The sequence below is a fragment of the Podarcis vaucheri genome (genome assembly GCF_965113315.1).
Source record: "Podarcis vaucheri genome assembly, chromosome: 4".
Taxonomy (NCBI): Eukaryota; Metazoa; Chordata; class Lepidosauria; order Squamata; family Lacertidae; genus Podarcis; species Podarcis vaucheri.
The window spans coordinates 67,206,713-67,229,915 of record NC_138762.1 but is presented as its reverse complement, the minus strand read 5'-3'; the positions used below and the strand labels follow the sequence as shown (position 1 = coordinate 67,229,915).

The 23,203-nt window shown below is 39.7% G+C and overlaps 1 long non-coding RNA gene across 2 annotated transcripts; it reads right to left on the bottom strand.

Annotated features, from left to right (window-relative positions):
* Positions 1 to 1,761: 1,761 nt before the first annotated feature.
* Positions 1,762 to 23,071, bottom strand: LOC309531232. 2 transcript variants are annotated; one of them, XR_014219153.1, is made up of 6 exons: positions 22,981 to 23,071; positions 17,347 to 17,576; positions 10,758 to 10,879; positions 5,602 to 6,705; positions 2,929 to 4,916; positions 1,762 to 1,871 (listed from the first exon to the last, which is right to left on the bottom strand). It is a non-coding gene; the product is annotated as an uncharacterized lncRNA (long non-coding RNA). The 2 variants fall into 2 exon arrangements; XR_014219154.1 differs by lacking the exon at positions 1,762 to 1,871 and having other exon boundaries at positions 2,817 to 3,101.
* Between the last annotated feature and the right edge of the window lie 132 nt (positions 23,072 to 23,203).

Below are 23,203 nucleotides of genomic sequence, written 5' to 3'. Positions count from 1 at the left end.
ACCAAGTCCAACACTCTGAAACCTATTGTGATATCCCTGGGGTTACTCAAAAGGGCCTGATTACAGATGTCCTTCAAATTACGGTACCTGCTGTCAACATCTATAGACTTGTAGAGAGCTGTTGAATTTTCCCTTTATAGTGTTACACGAGTACAAGTCACCTAGGGTGTGACATACAGACCCTAGAATCCACCCAGAACAGAACAGTCACTTAAAATATAAAAATACCGTATTTTTTGCACCATAACACTCACTTTTTTCCTCCTAAAAAGTAAGGGGAAATGTCTGTGCGTGTTATGGAGGGAATGCCTATGGGTGGCATGCCTACGGATTTTCCTCCTCTAAAAACTATGTGCGTGTTATGGTCGGGTGCGTGTTATAGAGCGAAAAATACGGTATATTTAAGGAACATGCAGAAGAAGATTGTATGCAGAGTTTAGTGTTCTTATTTCCTAATTTAACATTACCGACTATCCCATGTTTCATAACAGCTATCCTAACACTTCTACATATACTGTCATTATTTCTCTCATTTCATTTTCTTTTAGCTTCCCTCTGCTTCTCACAGCCACAGTTTCCCCACTCTGTCATTCTTCAAACGGCACTCTCTACCTGTCACTCATGCTAATGCTGCCCAACATTCCATTTATTAATTTATTTCCACTCTCTTGCTATCAATCATTCTTCCGCTATCTCTTGTGTCACAGGCTGTTAGGGATTTATAGGGTTACCCACTCTTCTATACAAATGATGTAGTAGGTTTTAAATAATAGAATATGCGAGTCATAAACTGCAGTGAATTTCAGCAATATACTGAAAAAGGGAAAATCATAGACATAGGAGAATTTGGGATTTCTGGAATACAGTGTTTTCTTCTTATATTATTTTCTATGGAACAGATCTCATTGCAAAGTTTATTATCTGTCATCTCCGGATTACATTAGTTACCTCAGTGGACTGTTGGGGGAGAACATTGTGTTAGACTGAAATGGAGCTTTTACCATTAACTGAGAAAAGCAGAAGTCTGAAAGCCCTGAGAGATTCCTTGCCAGACTCAAGGTATTGATTGCTATAAAAAGTAATGTGGAGGATGGGACTGAGAAAAGGGGGAATGAAAGCATAGCATGAATGCTGTCATACTAACAGCAATAAAAGCTTGCTTTTATGTTAGAAAGCCATATCTCCATAAATATAGTAATGGCAAGAAAAAGTTGAAAGTCACATAAAGCTTAAAAACCCCCAACAAACTTTGAGCAATGTTGTATCATCATTAATGTTGGCCACTTATTTTCTCTTTTTTTAATCTCATGTGAATGGGACTACTCAGCTCCGCCCCGAAAGGTTGGTATTGAAAGCAGGGCTGGGGGAAGCCGGGAGGCTATTTTTTTCTGAAGAAAAGAATAGTTTTTGCACCAGTGCACCAGTCTGACTGAAAATTGCTACGGTGCTATTTTCTAATAGGGTCTTCTTTTAAATCACAGAAAACTGTGATCCCAGCCAATCTGGGAACATGCCATGAATGTGATTAAGTTATGACAATCATGGCTATGTGATGTCTTCATGAAGGCAATTCAGAGGGAGGGCATTGCCCAACTTCTGAATTTATGATATTGGCATGAAACCATATACGTAATTATCATATAGCAAAATCTGACTGAAGCCAAATCTAACTTGAATGCTTCCTGCCTTCAATTTGAATGAGAAAATATTTTTGCTCATTTGCAACATGCCTGAAGGAGGCAGCACTAATGGTGTTATACCTTCATATGTCCTTGCAGGGGGGCAGACTGCAAGGTCAGGCTGTAGATGAAGTGGAGACTGCAGGAAAAGCCTCATAGAATTTGGTGCTTGCTATAAGAGCACAGTCAGACCTTAACAGGCAAAGAAGAGGCTGACTTCAATAGTGGATAAGGTGATGGAGCTGCACTACTTCGCTGACCTTTCTCCAGCTGAGTCGCTGCTGCATACTAGGATGCAGAGTGAGAGCTGATGGTGAGATCAGTGTAGTGCAAACACAGTGCTGCAGCCAATCTGGTGCTTGTATCAGCATGTTTGCACCATGCTAATCTTGTCAATGCCTTGCCCCTCCTTAGTACACAGCAGCAACTTAGCTGAAGGAAGGCCAGGCAAGAGGTGTAGTTTCACTCTCCCATATGCTACTGGATGGCTCCCTCTACCTCAACACTGCAGATAATTTCCTACAGGCCAAGTAGGAAGTGATGACCAAAGGAAAGGCCGTTGCGGTGAATATAGAAGAAGTTGTAGTTATTTCTTTGTTAATAGTGCACCGTGGTGAGCCTAGAAGAAGTAACGGGGTAGGAACCTAAGCATAGAACGTTAGGAAAAGTCCTTATGAGGATACTGTGATGATCTGGGCTCACAGGTTCTGAGAACAAAGGACCCACCTGGTCTACTCTGAAGCAAGAGTGGCCTGGTGCTCTATTGAACATCAATGGGAGTGGGCTTGAGTTAAAATGATCACCCAGGTAGGTGATCATGAGATGGCCTGGTACACCTTTCTTCATTTACATGTGATATACCAAGTGTGTCCTTTTATGAAGAGTTAGAATTTTGCAACAGGTATCCACTGCTAGAAACTGGGTATGACGTCTACGTACCCTGGATGCTGCAGGTGGTGCAGTAATGATGGGTTTTTGTTAGCAATCTCATTGGATTTAACTTTAAGATTAATTAATTAATTTTCTGTCCCACCCTTCCTTTCAAAGGAAGCCTCAGGCAACAAACAATAAAATGTGAAAACAATACAATTAGAAGATTGTTGTTGGTATCTGTCTGTCTCAAGAGACAATGGAGTGTGCATCGGGAAAGTCAAACTGCTACATTATCAGCACCAAAGTATCTTTCCACAGTGTACAAGCCTGGGCACTGTGTATGAAGGTCCTGGGCTGCCCAGACAGCAAGACCCACCTCTCGGCCTCACTGATGTGATTCAAAGTAAAGCAGAGCAATACGTTTGGCACCAACTTGGCTGCAGGAGTTGCTGGATTGCGGCATACAAGGTGCCATCCAACCATCTTAGAGACTCCAATCCAGATTTGTATAGGGTTTACTCCTTAGCCTTTTCTTCTCCCAAAGATATCCTGCAAGGCAATGGAGGCTTAGAATTAGAGTTTTCCTTCTCCTAGACAGCCTCCTTTCCCAGGTTGACAAGCCCCATCTGCCTCCCACTTTCCTCTACAGCACATGCAGAAACTGCCTTCTTGTTCATTGGACCCACTACTGGTCTTGTCCTCTCAATCCACTGGAGCCTGTATTTGCATGCAGGGAAAGTCCCTACTTCACCAAAGGTTTAACACCCATCGGCTACCTGATTTAGCCAGCCAGTGAAAGCTGTTTCCCAGGGTTTGAGAGCTGAGTTCTGGGTGCAGACCAAAGGTAGACAAACCACGCCAGAAGGAACACCCCAATTAGATGATTAAAGATTTTAAATTAGAAGATTAAAAACACATCTAAATCATTTCAAAGCAATTAAAAACAGCTAAATATGTTTAAGAATATTAAATCTAAAAGCATTGAAAACGATGACTTATCATCACATTTTAAAATTTCAACCATAATACAGTATCTCTTACTCCCACAGCCTTTGTTCCAACAGCCTTTCTCAACCTTGGGTCCCCAGATGTTTTGGGACTAAACTCCCATCATCCCTAGCTAGCAAGGCCAGAGCTCAGGGATGATGGGAGTTGTAGTCCAACAACATCTGGGGACCCAAGGTTGAGAAACACTGTTCCAGAAGGACACCATGGTCAATGCTGTCAAAAGCTGTTGTGAGACCAAGGAGAACCAAGGGGGCTGTATTCCCCCAGTCTCTTTTCAAAAAGAGATAATTAATCTGAACAATGAAGCCGCTTTCAGTGCTAAAACAGGGCCTGAAACCAGATTGAAATAGATTGAGATGTGGGGATGCAAATTAAATGTAAATTTGAACTGTATCTCCCACAACTTTCTTCAGAATAAATGTTTTCTTTATTTTAAACACAACATTAGGTATACAATATATTTAACTTCAATCACTCCTCCCACTATTCCCTTTTCATGTATTATTCAAAATGCTGCAGTATCATTAGTTTATATTGGTGTTCTATTAGCATACTTTTCAAAGCTTCAGGTAAACACCACCAGTTATCATGAAGCTGTAATAAACATAGAATACTCAAGGGGGCACCCCAATCATTGGAAAATGTAATGTTTCAAAATAGGAGAAAGATAACTGTACATTTTTAAAAAGCATTTTCAGAACCACTTTGGGGCTATTTCTTCAAGTGAGCCAAGCTTTTCTGTAAGCCTTTATTAAACATGTATGTGGGACCTGAGCTTTCACCAGGAACCCAAATCCCGCTTAACCATGGCACTGAAAGGACCCTGCCCCTCTTACCTTTTAGAAGCCTTTTAAGGCTACGGGCGCATGATTTGGCGAAAATTGAAAGTAAGTGGTGGGGCTTGTGAATTTCATCATGGGCCCTATTAACTCCCCTCTGCCCACTAAATAATTAAAGTACTAAATGCTTCTGAAAAACTGTGGTACTATGTGCAACCAAAGACAAGCTAGTCAGCTGCCACTTGGTTTTGGCCTAGGGGACAGGTCCAAAGCACTTAAACACTGTTAAGAGTGGCTAATCATGTAGGCTGCTATTTTGCACCTGATAAAATTGTTTGTGTTTCTGTACTGATGTTTGCTTTACATTTTTTAAAAAATAATATATTGCAAGCTGCCTGGAGAACTGAAGATAGCCGGGAACATTTTGAATAAAGAAATGTTGAATGTAGTTTACATCTTGCTCTTTCTGTCATTTGGACTTTATGGCCAGCTGTGGACTATTGAGAGTTATTTTAAGCTTACTCATTATTAGTTTCCTCTCATCTATGAAGGTGCTGTCAGGGACTTTACTTTTTCCCTTAGGATGGTTGATTATACATCAGCCAAAAGAGAACAAAAAAGGACACTAATTTAAATATGGTAATTTCTACATACAGATTCAAATTTAGAAATAATAATAAATAATAATAATTCTACCCCGGCCGGAGCTGGGCTCAGGGCGGTTAACATCATAAAACTAACACAGTATACAAATAACATAAAAACATAAAAACAGGCAATCAATTAATTAAAATACATCTTAAAATTAGTTCAGAGCAAATTAAACTCTGGACAGGTGGCAGTCCACAAGTAAAATTGAGAGTGGTTAATATTATCCAGGGCCAACTGTTACCACTGATCTTATAAAGGACCTGTGAGCGGGCTAGGAGGCCTCTTTAATGCTTGTTCTTATACAGAAAGAAAAGAATCAGATTGAACCCCGACCAAAGGCCTGGCGGAACAGCTGTCTTGCAGGCCCTGCGGAAAGATGTCAAATCTCGCAGGGCCCTGGTTTCTTGTGACAGAGCATTCCACCAGGCTGGGGCCATGGCCGAAAAGGCCCTGGATCTGGTCAAGGCCAGTCTAATGTCCCTGGGGCCTGGGCTCTTCAGAGTGTTATTATTTGCAGACCTTAAGGTCCTCCGTAGGGCATACCAGGAGATGCAGTCCCATAGCTACGAGGGTCCTAGGCCGTATAGGGCTTTAAAGGTTAAAACCAGTACCTTAAACCTGATCCTGTACTCCACCGGGAGCCAGTGCAGCTGGTATAGCACCGGATGAATGTGCTCCCATGGCGAGGAACCCGTGAGGAGTCTTGCCACGGCATTCTGCACCCGCTGGAGTTTCTGGGTCAGTTTCAAGGGCAGCCCCACGTAGAGTGAGTTACAATAATCAAGCCTATAATATAATATAAATGCACCTATCATTGTGAGGAAGACTGACCTTCACATTCAAAATATGCTTGTCTGCACTAGTGTTTTTCATCTGATTGTATTAACAATTTCTAGCGACTGAAAAACAAATAATAACTCATTTTGTCTCGAGTACTTTATGATTTGTTAAGTTGAACTTAAAGAAACTACAGAAACTGCATTTGCACTGAATTCCCACTCAGCTAGGAAACTGACCGTGTAACCTTGGACTGGTCACCATTTCTTAGCCTAACTCAGATGTGAGCATAAATGAAGCGGGAAGGAAACAATTATCTTGCTTCAAGCTGTCAAATTTCTATTGGTTCACAAAGGAGCCAATTCCTGGTTTTTGCGGAAATGGCTTCGCTCATTTCAGAGCCAATCGTGTCCACTTCAAATTTATTCTGTTCCAAAGATGCCAGCCTAACTTTACAACTAAGAAACATCAAGGCACAGTAATGGGTGACAAGCTTAAGATTAGTTGATGAATTCTTAGCACAGTATTTTTAAGCAGAAATATTAAATAGCAATGCTTTATTCATAAGCTTTCTACTAATCACTAAATAATCATAGCTCCCCCATGCTGAATTGGGAGCCTGGGCTTGCAGAATTAAGCATAGCTCCCATGTGAATTAAAAACTCAACACTTCTCCCTTTAGACATTAAACACTTACGTCACCTCCATTATCAGCAAACTAGAACAAGAGAAAACAAACATTTGCTTTTATTCACACAACAAATCAATTATTTTTCCTTCCAGGATATAGCCCCCCCCCCCTTCTCTCTCTCACACACATACACCTCGACCAGCCACCAAGCTTTCCCTCCTTATTCTTGTGTAAAACCCCTATGGAATGCCAGGGACACAGCCCTTTTTGCTCTTTTGGAGCAGCCATAGTGTGGTTTTGAAGAGATCTGAAGAAAGAGAAAGAATAGAAAATTACACCTAGAGGGAGTAAACCTTTATTACATACATAGCCCTTTATTACCCAGAGGGAGTAAAAAGGAAACATTCAGAGAACACCACCATGGAATAAAGAGCAGTTGTTGCTTTCTCCCCTCCCCCAGAACATTTATTCAGCAGTAGCACTGCCAGGGTGTGTAAATGAGGCCTATGGACGTATCCCAGGATTGTAAAGCCATACACGTCTGAGGGTTTCTAAATGCTTCGCTATGTCTAACTCCATCCACTGTATTCTCTTCTGTTGCTTAGGAACACTTTAAATCACACCTACCCAAGCTGTTCCTCTTTCTCCTCCCCTTTCCTATTAGGTAAGTCCTAGCTCAAGAATGTAATACATTCTATTAAGTTGTCACTTGCTGTTTCCCCTTCTTCCTTTCAAGTACAGTGGTACCTCGAGTTAAGTACTTAATTCGTCCCGGAGGTCCGTTCTTAACCTGAAACTGTTAACCTGAAGCATCAATTTAGCTAATGGGGCCTCCTGCTGCCACCACGCTGCCAGAGCACGATTTCTGTTCTCATTCTGAAGCAAAGTTCTTAACCCAAGGTATTATTTCTAGGTTAGCGGAGTCTGTAACCTGAAGCATATGTAACCTGAAGCATATGTAACCTGAGGTACCACTGTAATGTGGTGGGCTTGAGGCAATGCACTTGGGGCACCAAATAATATTTGGGGCCCCAGCATTTCCCACTCTCATTCATCCTACCATGGTCTGAACTTAGATCCCACAGCTCCTTCCACACAGCAAGGAGTAGCTGGTTAGAGAAAGAGGGTACTCTTTCCTTGTCTGTTTCCCCTTTCCTATTTAAGGTATACAAAGATTTCTCCGAGTACACACATCTCCCATCTCAGGGTTATAGTTCTCAGCAACCATTAACAAACTACAGTGCCCGGAATTCTTTGAGGGAACACTTTATTTTGAACGTGCTTTAAAGGTATGTGGTGTATTCAGATGACTGAGTTCAGCTGTTGGTTTTCAGTACTAGGGTTGAAGAATGTACAGGGTACCTTTACCACTGAAAAACTGCAGTGTCTTGTCTTCTCACACACTTATAATTCAGGAACAGTTTCCCTCTGAGAAGGATTTTCTATATAAGGGATGTGTCTACAATCCTCTTGTTGCACAAACAAGGAATACAAATACTGTATGGGTTTTCACTCTGCCTCTGCTTTAAAAACAAGCACCTTCTTTGCACAAACGCCTTCTGCTTCCTGTCTCTGCTTGCAAACATTAGTTACAACTCTTAACTAGTTTTTCCTCATCTCAGTGGATTGTGAGTAAACTAGCCAATATTTAAACCAACTGACTTTAATTTGATGCTGAGAGTTATCAAATTAAAGGTGGTCCATGGGGAAAAATGCATTTCAGCCCCTCCACTTAAAGAGTGGAAGAGAAACCTGCAACAAAGTGTAGCAGCCTGGAGTGCTTCTGTTTGAGACCCTATAGTTTTCTGTCCCCACCTTCAGTCAGCATTCTGTGCCCTCTAAGAATACTTAGTCCTCACTGGGCTATTTTTGGATCCCCTGCTTTTGAGAGATAATATGCAAAAAAGATGCTTCTGATTTGGAGAGCTGAACTGTATGTAATGTGTAGCTAGGCTCAAATAAAATCAGCCATATGCCTGAAAACTACCTTTAATAATTAGTGATGTGCCTTTCCCCATGTTTTCTCCTCTGCCCTAGCGATAAAGATACAGTACTTTATCTGTTAGAAGGAATCACAGGATTCACTTTGTTATAAACAAAGCACTACAGTACTTTCCATTCTAGATATTGTATATACTAGCGTTGGAATACAAGGAGCAATATGTTTGAGAAATGAGCTTTCAGCGTTATGATCTCTGTGCTAAATTCACTATTGCTGCAGGGAACTACCAGAAATTCATGGTTCACCTGATAACAAGAGTAAGGCTGCTGAGAATTACTGGAGTAGTTCTGAGGATCTTTGTATTTCAATGATTAAATGGGGCCAGTTGATCTTTTGCCTTTTTTCATTTTAGCTAAATCTCTCCCCATGTTTGTCATTTTGCCTGCAGCAAGGTGAATAAAAGCCGTTTTGTTTTGATATTTTTCTTAATCCATTGTGTGCCTTTGTGTTTCTATCATTCTCAAAGGACAAAAGGAAAAAGCTACCTCCCTGCTGTCACCTTTTCAGCTATTTGCCAACCTGCCATCCCCTGCCCCCCATCTGGTAGTGTAACAGATGAACAAAACATTGCCAAAAGGAATTCTGCAGATTACCAATGTGGAATCTGAACATGACAGGGGATCAAGGCTATGTACCATCACTGTTTAATTCAAACATTTTGTATTAAATATTTTAAATTCAAACTGGATTTTTCTATATTTTCTACCATTATTATTTCACAGTTCTGCCTTCTTTAATAAAATTAATTTTGTGTTAGTTGTATATAGACAAAAACACATAAACCTTACAAAACTGATGTTGTGTTGAGTCATTGAGGTACATTTTTTTTAAGACTCTGTGGGTCATAATTTCACTAATATCTGTTCTTTTTCTGTTTCAATTATTCTGTTTCAGCCTTCTACATTTAACCCAAACCCATTTTTTTGTCCTTGCTCTTCATCTTTACTACATCTGTTTCTACATTTCCTGTGCTTTTCACTTGGCCTTCCTATATGGTTTCTTCGTTTATTTAATTCTGAGGGCTTTTTTGCAGTGGCAAATCTTTCTCCTGGGGAGAATGAAGAGATACTTTCAGGGCACAATGCTGCAACTTACCGGCTGTGTATCAGCAAATATAAATGCTTATTAAAAACATTTGACAAACAACTGCTGTGTCTGAGCCGTGGTACACAGCAGGGCTTCATACTAGTGGCCCATGGAATGAGCATAGGACACTCCAAGAATCAGCTCATATAACTGTCAGCAGGTGGTGGCATTGTCATATAAAGTTGCACAATGTAGAAAAACGGAATGTGATGGGCCTTTGACTATCGATAAGATGACTACTGATTTAGTGCCCCAGTAAATTACTGGACACTAAAGCACCAACTAATATGTATTAACCTTTTGCAATGAAGAAATGGTAGGCAGGAATTTCAGTAGGGCTGCAATAACTCACAGCATACTCATTCCTCCTCATTCCTCAAGCTGCTGTTAGGTGATGGCAAACCCCAAGTTGATGTACCCTTAGAATAATAAAGAAAATAGAGCACTGTGTACAGACATTTGAGGGTTAGGGCTGTTTTTTCATTGTTGCACTCTTGAGAGTACATGCATCTTTGGGATGCAAGAAGCTCCACTGAGAACTGCAACTGACACTGGCTGGAGTCTTACACTGCAATTAGGACCGTGGAATCTTAGGTGTCATTTTTTGTGTGAAGTAAGCATGAGTGAGAATTGCAATGCCTATTCTGGCAAATGCACAGATTTGGAGCTAAATTCCATATATCCTGGGTGGATAGGGTGCTTGATTTTTGTTGTGGGACGAGAAAAGAAAGGTACTAGTGCTCTTACAGCAAATGAATATGTGAATGACCGAACCAGTCCCAGTTATCTAACCATAATTTGTTTTCCAGCAGCAAAACATGATATGAAACCCTGGTTTTGCTCGCATAACTTGTTCTAACTATGATTTGGTACTATGTGCAAACCTAATTGATTTGCTCACTTATTGCTTTTTGGCACCCACCTCAAATGCATGCCAAGCTATAGGCATGAGGCAAGAGCATCTGTAAAACAGACCATAATATAGGCTGTTTAGGGACTTCATGGGGGGGGGATTGCTTAAAATACTTTCACACATGAATGCAACAACAACAACAAAATCTAGATTTTGCTGAACCATACTTTGCTAATTTATTTTAAGATTATCTTTCCCTGATTTTTCATCTCTTCACCAGAGGGCACTCTTAACTAAAAGATAGGACTCAAAAAAGTCTATCAAAAAATACTTGTTTTCAGCTATAAAGAGATTAGAGGAAGTCTCAGTTCTGAAAAGCATATTTTACATTTAGTATTTTTAAATTTAAAAAACAAACCTTATAAAGAAGCTTCTATGTAGTATTTCATCTTCTGTACTAGCTGAATGAATATTCTGCTGTTCTTTGAGATTAGTAGAGTGGTTTCATCACTTTAGAACAATATTTGCTTCAAGGCTGTTCTGGAGAGGAAAACCAAATGTGTCAAGAACTAGCCACCCTCCTCCAAATTATTAGATGTCACGTTGTCAAAGCCTTTACAATCTTATCTTTACCTTATACTCTAGGCAGAGCCTGGATCTCTACATGCATCCTTTCCTAAAATGGAAGTGCTCATGTAGTATCATCCTGGGCTCCCATTTTATCCTGTGGGTAATCCTTCTGCTTAAAGTATTTTATTTGACATGGAATTTTCAACTCACTCTTGTGGTGCAGACTCTCAAGCTGCAGTTCATCATGCTTACATTTCAATTCCTTTTCCTCAACAGCTTGAGCTATCATAGAATTGTAGAGTTGGAAGGGACCACAAGGGTCATCTAGACCAACCCTTGCAATGCAGGAATCTTTTGCCCAACATGGGGCTCAAACCCATGATCCTAAGATCAAGAGTCTCATGCTATCATAACACTGTTTCTGGTTTCATCCTCTGTCTTTTATACTGTGCTTGTTTCTGCTGGACCTGTTGCCAGACTTTATCCAGCAAATGCATCCGGATTTGTGCTCCTTATTATGAGTTTCATTTGTGCATTACTTATTCAGGCTTTCCAAATCCTGTTACTGCATTTTCACAGATTTAAACTTTTTTGTTCTGAATGATATGCAGGAGGATGTTGAATTTAAATAACGCCAGCTTGTAGGAAAGACTCTGAACTTTTTGCAAATGACTTCTATCTATTGCACTGATGAAATCCTTTCTTAATTTTCCTAAGGGAACAGATTTGAGAGCTGTGTCTAGAACAAGAAAAAAGCCTGAAATTGATGTATAGATGCTGCTGCTTCAGGGCCCCTGCATGCTACCAGCCCACTCATAAAATGAGTCATGGTAGCAGTGTGAAGGTTTAAGTCCATACATCTGAGCAAGAGCTAACTAGCTATATTTAAATAAAATCTCAAGAAAACACTCTTGTAATAAAAACAGGCCACTGTATTTGCTTGTAATATATATTAGAAAATTCATAAACTGAAACCATTTATTTTCAGATTTCTAATCGTGTTATCTGTTTTAAAAAATCAACATAGATTCATTTGCCTAAGGTAAACAGGATATTGCTTTTGCAGCAGTGAATTAAGTGTTTGTTGTACAGCACTAAACAATAAAGGTATTGGAATAGTAAAATTCTGCCACAATGAGAAAACTCACTAAAAAACACAATCTGTTTTGCTCCTATACCTTTAACAGCAGCTGTTTCCACAGAAATAAGTAGGTGAAGCTTTTTACAGTACGATGTTAATCATTATAATATGTTAATATATGTAGATAAAATAGTTACAAAAGATACAGGAACAGTTAGTAACCCTAGCTTTGACTCTTAGTGTTCTGGTCTTTCAGGGATTTTTTCCCTTTTGTTTAGACTTCAGAAATAATGTTGCTCAATACACTTTTTTTAAAAAAGCTATTTAAAGTAAAATGTGAAAATAGGGATTTCTCAGCTAAAGTAAGGCAGATATAATGGCCTTGTTCTCACTGAGGTGGCAAGCCTGTATCCCAACTGTACTATTTCAGATGGGGTATCACAAGACTGAATGATCTTTTGTACAAAAAATAGCACTACCCTAGTGCATAAAACATACGAATCATATGTTGAATCAGATCCAAGGCTTATCTATATTGGACATGAGCACAACAGCACTGCCCCTGCTGGAGAGTACCACAGCTGCTGGTATTCAGAGCTATATTAAATTATGGTGCAATGCTGCTGGAAGTATAGTCAGGATCCCATGATACTCCTGCCAGCATACATGTACTATCCAAGTGTGCTAGACTTTTTAAAAAATTGTTTTTATGAGGGAGGATTCTATTATGTAAATCCCCAAATGAATAGGCCTGAATAGGCCAGAGAAAGATCCAGCTTAGTAAGAATTAGGCCATTGCTTTGCTGTGTTTCTCATATTCATTGATTTAGGTAATCAATTGTAGAATTAATTTTTCTACGAGAGAGAGAGAGAGAGAGAGAGAGAGAGAGAGAGAATGGGGGTGTGTATTAGGAGAGTAACGCCACAGAATTTAAGGGGGTCTTAAAAACGACAGTTGTAAAATGTTAAATTGACCTCAGGGGTATACCTCCTAAGTTGTTTCATGACATGGTATATTTCAGTTTATTGCAGCATGATCAATATTCATTAGAACTGACCCCCACATACCCCTAAAGAGACAAATTTGTGAGCTATCTTAGCATGGTGGTGCCACTTTTATCTTTTACATGGTGCATAGTAACACAGATTTGGTTCCAGCTAAAAATAGTTCTCAGTGGGAATGAGTGGCTATTGAAAAACTATTGAAAAACTCTCTTCATCTCCCTGCAATGCTTTGTTAAATAGACATGTGTTACAAAGCTGTCATGCCTAGCAATTCTCTGGTCCTTCTAAGCAATAACCAATGAAGTAAAGCAGGGACAGGGAAACACGTTAGGATTTTCTTTAATAAATTAAAGCATTTTTACCCCACCTTTCAGCCAAAAAAGTTCAGAGACTGGCTTACACATAAATAAAACTGTGCCTGTCCCCACAGCTATAAGGCACAAAAAAGAGGGATGGAGAAGGAGGATGAAAAGCAAAAGCAAACTCAGGCATAACTTTTTAAAGATCTAATGAGACCAGGTGCAACGTGAACTGTCCAGGTAAATAAAGAGGCAAAGGGAACTGGTCTCAGCAGAGCCATTCAGTGGAATGGCCTTGTTTCATAACTCTCCATCTACTGAAGCATGCTTGAGGGAATGGCATCTACTAGGTAACAGCTGAGAAAGAACCTAAAGCAACTGGCCTCTTAGCAGAGCCAGTGGAATGCCCCTCCTTTCTCTCCCTCTGCTTTGCAGCTCAGTGACATCATGCCTCATCTCTGCTGTTAACTAAATGTTACTAGGATTGTATTGTTACTATTCAAGGAATTCAGAAAACTACTGCTTTATTATGTTCGAGATATATATTATTTATTATTATTATTATTATTATTATTATTATTAGTAGTAGTAGTAGTAAAAAATAAGCTATAAATCATACTGATCAGCAATTTGATGGGGAGTGTGGGAGACACCTCTAAATCTAGCTCTCTTCTCCCATCTCTGGTCAACTGAGTGAAACTACATCTTTTTTCAACATTAAATATGTGCAGGTCCAGCAGCAGAACCAGACTTGGAAATCACACAGAATACTTGTTAAAGAACGCAGTTTCACATGGATGCAGGTATGATCCTAGCTAGAATGGGATGTATAGGTGTGGAAGTAATTTTAGAATATAAATATGGACCTGTTTCTGTAGAAGATGCAAGCTGTGGAAGGGGAACCCAAGGTATGTAATTCACTATGCAGGAGGTGTAATAAGTGTGCTTCATCCATCTGAGGCTCATCATCCAAAGGCAGAATTTCATTAGTGGGCCTAGCCTACTAAAAGCTGTTTGTATGCAGCTAACATTGCAGTCTAAGTATTTTTCAGATATAAAGCATGATTTCCCTTCACACTGGACCATTAAAAAAAATTCTATGCATTTTGATTTTATGGTCTTGGCTTTAACGATGCATGCTATTTATTTCTTCACTGTGCCTTACTTTCCCCCAATCCAATTGTCCATCTCATTTATTTCCCAAAAAGGATGCCTTTAAGAGTAGTTTTAAATACCCACACCCAAATCCCTAAGCCTGTCTTTTGATTTCACAGTTAACATAACTTCAGTGTAAACATTTTCAAACAGCCAACGCTGTATTTTCCTCAGAAGTGGGATATTATAAACATGATATTTTCTGACATCTGCAATTGAGATGACAGAGGCTGTTGCAATATTCATCAAATGGAGTATATGCATTTGTCCCTAATACTTGAATGTAAACAGAATAAGAGGTTGAAGGAATCTTAAGAGGTCATCTACTCCAGCCCCTTTCTCAATATACTGTAGGTTCTATAATGCAGGATGCAACACTATCCCTGCACGCTCACCATTAAGCCTCTGTTTAAAAGATATCCAAAGAAGGAGGGAGGAAGTAGTGGTAACAATGAATAGCTGGTAACCATTCAGAAATGTCTTCTAATGTTTAACTGAAATTTGTTCCCCTGAAATTACCATCCTCTGGGTCTAATCCTACCCTCTATATATCTATACCCAGTCAGCTCAATGCATCACCTTCCATCCAGCTCCTTATTCTGCCACCACAAATGCTTGAAAAAAAAATGGTGTTACAATTGAATCAGGGCTCACTGAGAGCATGATGCAGAGACAAGCAGATGACAGGAAAGTTCTGTTCATACTATGATTCCACAGACCCTAAATGTGTGGAGAAAGAATCAGGATCTCATCAGCTGTGTCTGTCCCTGACCACTGAGCAGTGCAAGTTGTTTGTGCATGGGCTCTTTATAGCAGTTCTGCTGAATGTGTGGAGGTCAAGTCAGTCATTCAGAGTATGCAGAATCCTCACCTGAATCCAGCAAGTGAAGGGCAAATAAAGGAGAGTAAAGGGGAAAGTTCAGAGCCGTTCTAGAGTTACCATCCACTACCAAGATTAGCAACTCAAACTGTGCAATTTACTATGTGAATTGTGGTTATCATGCAATGAACTTTCTCACTCCAATTGGTAAACAACTCTGCTGTGGAATGGAATGGGAAACACGAAGATCCTAGCTCATGTGAGTAAGCTATACTAAATATACAGCCAAGAGTGCGTACGAAACTCACTACAGGATTGTTGATCCCTGTGATAAATAGAGCAGCTTGCAGTTAACAATGCCTGATGCTCTGGAACTCCTGCCCTCCTTCTGTAGGTGGGCACACAGAACAAGCCAGTTTCTCCCCCTTGCTGGTGATTCACACCAGGACTAGGATTAGCTCTGCACATTGGTGTGAATCACAGAATGTGTCTGAGGTGTGGTATATTGTAAGGCACTGTCACAGGGACAATATAGATAACTAGAAATAACCCATCCCAGCCTGTTCCTTCTTCCCACCCTCCCTTCACTTTTCATGTACAAAAGGGTTGGATCATAGCCATTGTTTTCAGTAGTGAGTATAATCAGGGGCTTGATTAATGGTGGTGTCATTTCAATACCCAGTGAAATGAAAATATTACCATGCATTTGAAAACAACCCGAAAGTGGTTGGAAGAATTGGCTCTAAACCTCACTGATTTTAATACTTCTGTTTAAGTGTATTTGGAATGAGTCTTCCCACACAATTTACATTTTAGTTTGCCTTTTTATATGTGTGGCTTTTAAAACACACACACATCATTGTTTGTAAATGCTAAAAATATAGCTAATTTAATTTAAACTGTTCTAGAATTTCGCCACTGACTTCAATTGGATGTAGAGAACACCTTTTCTTTTAGGACTTTACTTGCATCTACCAAATGTAGAGGGTACTGAAGTTGTCTTAGGAGCAAGATAGTGGGAAGTGTTGACAATATTTGATTGAACCTGTTTCAATCAGATTTTTTAAAATATGACAGCCTACATCATGTTTTTGTGGATGTTTATTATTCAGATGTTTGTTTCAGAGAATGTTAGTGCTGGTACCAAAATTAAAAATCACTGAACAGTTATAAAAGATATTGCTAAGGAAGTCATAATTCATACTTCTACATGTTATGAAGGAAGAGGAGCTATAATTTTCACTGTAATACAGATGTGCACCTTGCCAGGATTATATAATGCAGTACTACATTATTGTTAGTTCCAGAAAATGTCTAGAAAAGGTGAACAAAGTGCAAGTGCTGGTTCTATGTCAGAGTGTGATGCCTGATTCAGCCCTAAGCCTAAGACTCTTCATCAGATGAAATCCCTGAGGTCATGAAGTCTGAAAACTTTATGGAACACCTGCTCTCCAGCACTATCCCAGATACCTCCAGCCTCAGGAGGCCAGGTCTAGCTGTAGCTGAGAACCCAGAGGGAGTAAGAGACCTGGAAGAGAACTTAGAAGGCTGGGCTGACCAGTTGTAGCTGGGCCTGGATGGACCTAGGTGATCAGGCTACAAAAGCTCCCAGTTGCTGTTAGTTGCTGGAACTTTACAAGTTTTTTTTATCCTGACTGACCCAGTGCATCTGTTAAGATTTTGTTATTTTAATCCTGCCTACCCTGTGTTTGACCTTGGTCTTGTCTCACGAACCTGCTATCATGCCTGCTTTTGTACACTCTCACCTTAGCTCCTACTTAAGAACCTGTGTTTCTGAGTTAATATCTCACTGCTGTGGGAATGATTAGGAAGGTTGGAGAGGATATATTGTCTTGCTCTTATCCCTCCTCTCTCACACTAGTGAGCAAACAGCAGAGCACATTCCTTTTGCAACTTATTGGAAGCAAGTTGATGACTCGCTAGTCTTTTAATTAAGCAATCCAGTCTGACTTGTCCAGACTAGAGCCTTCCTGGTAAATTTTCCCTTTATTTCCCTCTTAAAGTAAGAATAACACAACACAGTCTTCTTGAAAATAACAATAAGAGTTTTACTCACATTCTGTTCACAGTTCGGTAGCATGAGCCATGCGCTGGTTAAGAGCCAGGAACAGTAGAGATCCAGAAGTGAAGTTAGTCAGCACACGGCTTATCCTTTACAGACGATGGAGGCCACAAGTAGCAAGTCTGAGATTTAGCTCAGACTTCTTTTCTCTACAAATGTAACTACAACCACAACATAAAGCCTGCCTTCAGTTTACTGCTAAAATTGGAACCTTTCCTGGTCATCTTGTAAAAGTAGAGAAAAGTGATGTTAAAGATACATGATGTGCTTTTAATAGTTGATGTACTCTGTACCTGAGTATCTTAACCAAAGCTTAGAATATTAACGAGGAGTTAGCTTATGCCACTTCTGTCTTCTATACAGCACTTAGGACTTTATATACATAGTACATAGTAGTCAGGGCTATGTTTAGCCTGTAATTTGAGGACCACACCATGCAACATGGGAATTTAGTGTTAGAGTGAAGAATCCAGAATTCTTCAAATCACAGCTTTCATTAAAAAAAGGAAGAGCAAAGGACCAGTTATCACATTTTAAGCATGTGCCTTATTACCATTTTGAAACAAATGGATTTCAATGGATTTTTAGAAGACCTGTCACCTATGCTTCTATATGCAGGCTTCCTACTGGCCACTTCACTATCAGTTTAATTTAATTCCACCTTTCTAATGCCTGAACTATGGAGATGACTGCAGTGATTAAAGCAGCAGTCTGTTGTGTGTGCGCACAGAAGCATTTTGTGCATGCATAGTTCTATCTCAGAAGATGTGCATAAAGCCAAGTGCCTGACCCTGTGTTGAACAGTGGCCACTGTGTGGATTACAGGACTGGAGGTGCCAAAACAGAATAGCCAGTCCCCAGTGTCCTCAAGTGTGGCTGTAGCTTTGGTTGAACTTGGGGAGGATAAAACAAGCTGTTTTCATAAGATAAAGGGACGATAGAAGATTTCTGATTTTAAACATAGGGAGGAATTCAACGTCACACTCTTCTTATTGTTCCGTCAGCACAAGCATTTCTGCTTGTCTCCGAACCCTCCAGAGCAGATTTGGGGAGCTGGGCGGGGGGAGTCCTTCTGTTCTAGCAGGAGCTCTGGTGCTGGCTTCCACTAGTATGCTGTGTTAGTTGAATCTAGGCCACAGTTTGCCTCTTCTTTCCATACAGGAAATAGAGGAAGCAAGGCTGAGAAGGCAGGACAGACATACAAAATAAAAGACTTATTTGATTTGGCATTTTGTAGTGTGTAGTCTTAGCTATACCAATTTAAATTCCTTGTCTTCTTAATATAGCCTGTAATTACGCTGTGGGGCGTGGGCTATTCATCAAGTGTCTATTTAAAGTACCTAATAAGCTATCTCTGACAGTTTTGTGATTGGAGTTGTATAGAAATGGAAGTAAAGAAGACAGCCCCCCCCCCAAGTTTGAATGCTGACATTTATTCTGGTGTTTTAATTTAGAATTATTTGAAAATTGAACTTGTAAAAAAGGAATTTTGCTAATTTTGGGGGGGAGGAGTTATTGCATCACTAGCTACAAAAACAAGTTTATTGTGGCCACTTACACACTGTATATTTAAAGCACATGGTTGGTCGTCCCCCCAGCCCCCGATCTTGGAAACAGTAATTTGTTAAGGGTGCTAGGAATTGTAGCTCCATGAGGGAGTTTAAGAAGTACTGGAGAGTGCATCTAGATTTTTTTTTTTTAATGGATTTTGTAGCTAAAGCCACTAAAGAATTCTGCAAGATGCCAGCATTGTGAGTACTGCCGACACAAGCACCAGGTTCCCTTAGAACTGCTCTCACACATGATCTGGAGTCCCAATAAATAATTTTTAAAAATCTATACATGATCACAGCAGCATGGGAGCCATTTGTGAGGAAACAACTTGGTGGTAATTACAAAAGTAAGTATAAATATATCTTCCCTCATTTCTGCTTTCAACGTTTCCTGGTGCCTTTGGTCCGTGATAGCTAATCTCCTGTGTCTCTCCCTCCCTCCTGTTTCTGGCCTTCTATCATGCTATCCTGTGCTCTCTAATACTCTTTAGCAGATTCCAGGTCCTCTTGAAGTCCCACTACGTTAATCTACCCAATTACTGTTTCTCCATAACCTTCTTGTTATGTATTGAAGTTCTCACCCTGGCCACCAGGAGTATCGTGTATATACAGTGGTACCTCGGGTTAAGTACCTAATTCGTTCTGGAGGTCTGTTCTTAACCTGAAACTGCTCTTAACCTGAAGCACCACTTTAGCTAATGTGGCCTCCTGCTGCCGCCGCTGCACAATTTGTGTTCTCATCCTGAAGCAAAGTTCTTAACCTGGAGCACTATTTCTGGGTTAGTGGAGTCTGTAACCTGAAGTGTATGTAACCTGAAGCGTATGTAACCCAAGGTACCACTGTAGTTTTCACTCAGGTCCACATCAGTTACTTTAGGCAGGAAACCCTGGGTTGTTGTTGCTACAATGTTGACAGCCGGCTGCCTATAAAAGCAGGCCGGCTGAGCTGTTTGCTGTTCAGTTCTGCTCCAGCTTACAAATAAAGAGCTGTTTGAAGAATCGCTGTGTCGTCTGATATGTTCACCCACAAGTTAACACTTCTGGTTGACTCCTGGTTGACAGGAGGCCCTAAATGGCTATCAATCTGTGTCCTCTACTTCAGTTCTATGTAGACAACTGTGTAATTTTGACAACTGTGTATTTATTTATTTTTACTTTGCAGTACCTAGCACATTGGTTGTTCAGTACCCCTAACAGGAAACATTAGAAACCACCAAAAGAATGGATAAAATATGCTGGTGTTTCTTAAAGAATCTTTCCCTAAGGGAAAACAGCACAGCAAGCCTCATTAAGGGAGAGAGACCCTTTCTGTGCCAGAGCGTCCTGTTATAGCTTATATCAAATGCTCTCTCTTTCTACAAATATGCCAGAAGTGCTAATTATGCCATAAACGCATACGAACATACAGGTCCATAAGTTGGAACATATAATTATGTGCATATCTAATTGAAAGCTAATGATTTCTATCAAGTATAGGTAGACCATGGGCTTAACATACATTAGTTGCCAGTTTAGCAGAAACAAAGTGAAAACCCGAAAACATGTAAATGTGACACTTAAGAGGAGAAATAAGAATAATGTTTATGTTCCCTTTTTAATGCTCCCACAAATGGCTTAATGATTAGCCAATATAACAGAAGCAACAAAAGGAAATCTTATATAGATTATCTTGACAATTAATAAGATTCTCTGTTCCATTTGAGGGTCATTAGAAATAAATAATGATGCACATAATAAAAGCCCTAAAGCTGGATCTTGAAGGAGAATTAGAACTCTTGACATCATCATAATAAGGATAGATTATCAGTCTGCTTTGAAGCATCTTCTTTTCATATGCATTAAAATTTATGCCTATGTTTTGGATTACAGTCTATGTTCAAGATCCAAAGCAGATTAACTACATACAAATTCCCAAGAGTACTTTGGATGTGTTTCCTTAACTACAGCATGCAAATCTAGAGGAGTTCCAAAAAGTTTGTAATATAGCATGGGAGTGTCTGCTCATCAAATTCCACTGAACACAAGCTACTCTAAAATAGCTCTTTGGATGCTAGACTATGGCTGCTTTCCAGCTACTCTATTATAGTTTAATAAACCAATGCACAAGCAAGCATTTCACCTACACACAAAGTACTTAACCTGAGGTACCACTGTAATAAGAAGACTGCAAAGATCCACACCCAAAGCAATGTTCCTTCAACACTTCCAGATTACATATGTGATTTGATTTCACAAGAATCACAGCAATCTTAACAGTTGCAACCAAATATTACAATCCTAAACCAATCAAAATCATTTAGCTCTCCAGATCAGCCCTCATCATAATATCATGTGATTACATATAATAATTTTTCACTGTCTTTCTTTTAGAACTTTGACTAATTTTCCTGTTCACTAAATGTCCCCCAATATCCTCTTTTATCAAGCTACAAAACAATTCAAAATTAATCACAATTGCCATGCTTAGCCAATGCTCTTTTCATGCATACAATGGCCACCATACAGTCTAACAGTTTTATCTTTTCAGTGTTCCAGAATGGACATTCGCTACATAAAGCAATGTACCCGAAAACACTTAGTTTCTGTGCTGTAAAAGGTACGCAGACACAGGCCTTTTCAATTTAGCTAGGCCATAGGCTCAAAAGAAAATAGAATAATCAAAATGATAGTTTTATGAAATTACTATTTTCTCCATCAGAGAACTGCTATTATTTCATGTGATGCACTTGCTATATGCATCTATCGTCACATCTTCATTAGTTTGTCTGTGGGCTATTTTGCAACTTTCATCTTTCTCCCATTGTTGATGCTTTTCTTGTTCTGAGAAATGGAATCACTCTTTGCTGACCATAACAAAAGGAGATGGCAAAGGAAAGAAGCTGTCATGGTTAGGGGATCTCTGTGTTTGTGAGAGGCTAAATTCTAAAATCAAATTTTAATTAAAGCCATAACAAGTGTGTGAGGAAACAGAAAAAGTGATCCTAGAACCGTTACAGTTTTTAAAACATGAACTCAAACAGAAAGAGTCAAATAGAAAAAATCAGGACTCAGATGGAAGGCAGAGGAGACAACGTAAATGAAGCAGAACCAGCAGTATCATAGCAGATGGTGTGAGATGCTGCTGGATAGACTTGACTCCTGTCTCAAAGTCACTGAATGCTTGCTGCCATGGGGATGCAGTAAGAAATTCATGAGAACACTTGTTCTCTTGTGGATTTGTCTCCATCTCCCAATGGTTTGTTTGTAGAGGGAACAGAAAGTTTTAAGAACACAGCGTCTTTTACTGTGGGTTGATTCCAGTTTCTTTAAGACATTGCTTCAACACTGGGCCAAACTAGAAAGCATATTAAATATCCAATTGCATTTCATGTGTCTAGTTATTTAAAATAAAAGAACAACTTTGGAGGAGGAGGGGCCACTCAGCATGCAAGGAGTGGGGTTTTTAAACCTACCACCATCACCAATCTTGACAAAAAAAAATCCTCCAAAGCTATTTGTTCTGCGAGAGAAGCTGCTATCAGCACCAATAGTTAAAACTCCAAATCTTCCTGACCAGGCCTTCCTGTGGCTGCTTTTAATATTAAAAAAACTAGGCATCTTAGGTACAGTCACACATTTAATGCACTGTCTACTTTTGGAGCTACTTCATGGAATTTAGTGTAAGCGGTTGCTAAGAAATCTTTTTGGAAGTGTGTCCTCTAGCACTACTTCCTCTGCATTCTGCATGGGCACAGTTCAAATTTCCAGAAAAGTTTACTGCCTGAATAGACGAAGCCTTATGCCTGTGAGAGAAACCCAGAACCGTACAGAGGGGCAGATGTAACTCTTTTGTAAGATTTTTACTATTTCTAAAATAAACATTCAGAGTTCTTTATTCAGGGACTCGGGAGGGACTCAGAATAAAGGACTTAAACAGAGACAAACAGCATATGATTTTTAAGTATCCAAGAGGAACGGTATTCCATATTAATCACACATAAAATGTGATTAGGGAGCTTATAGAGCTGGCAATTTTGATACAATTTACAAAAAATAAATTTAAAAAAATCACAAAACAGTAAAATGCAACACCAACCTCTCAGAAGTCTGTTTTCTTCAGGCTCTCCCTGAAGAAACCTCTCCGTGAAGTTTGATCTTTCATCGGCCCAAGAGGGAAAAGGGTCTTCCTTCTTACTTCACCTCAGCTCCACAGCGTTCTTCTCAAAATGGCTGTCAGGGACAGCAACTCAGAAATTAACTTACAGTCTTTTATAATATAAAACAGTATAAACGGACAAGGAAATTCGTGACTCATTTTG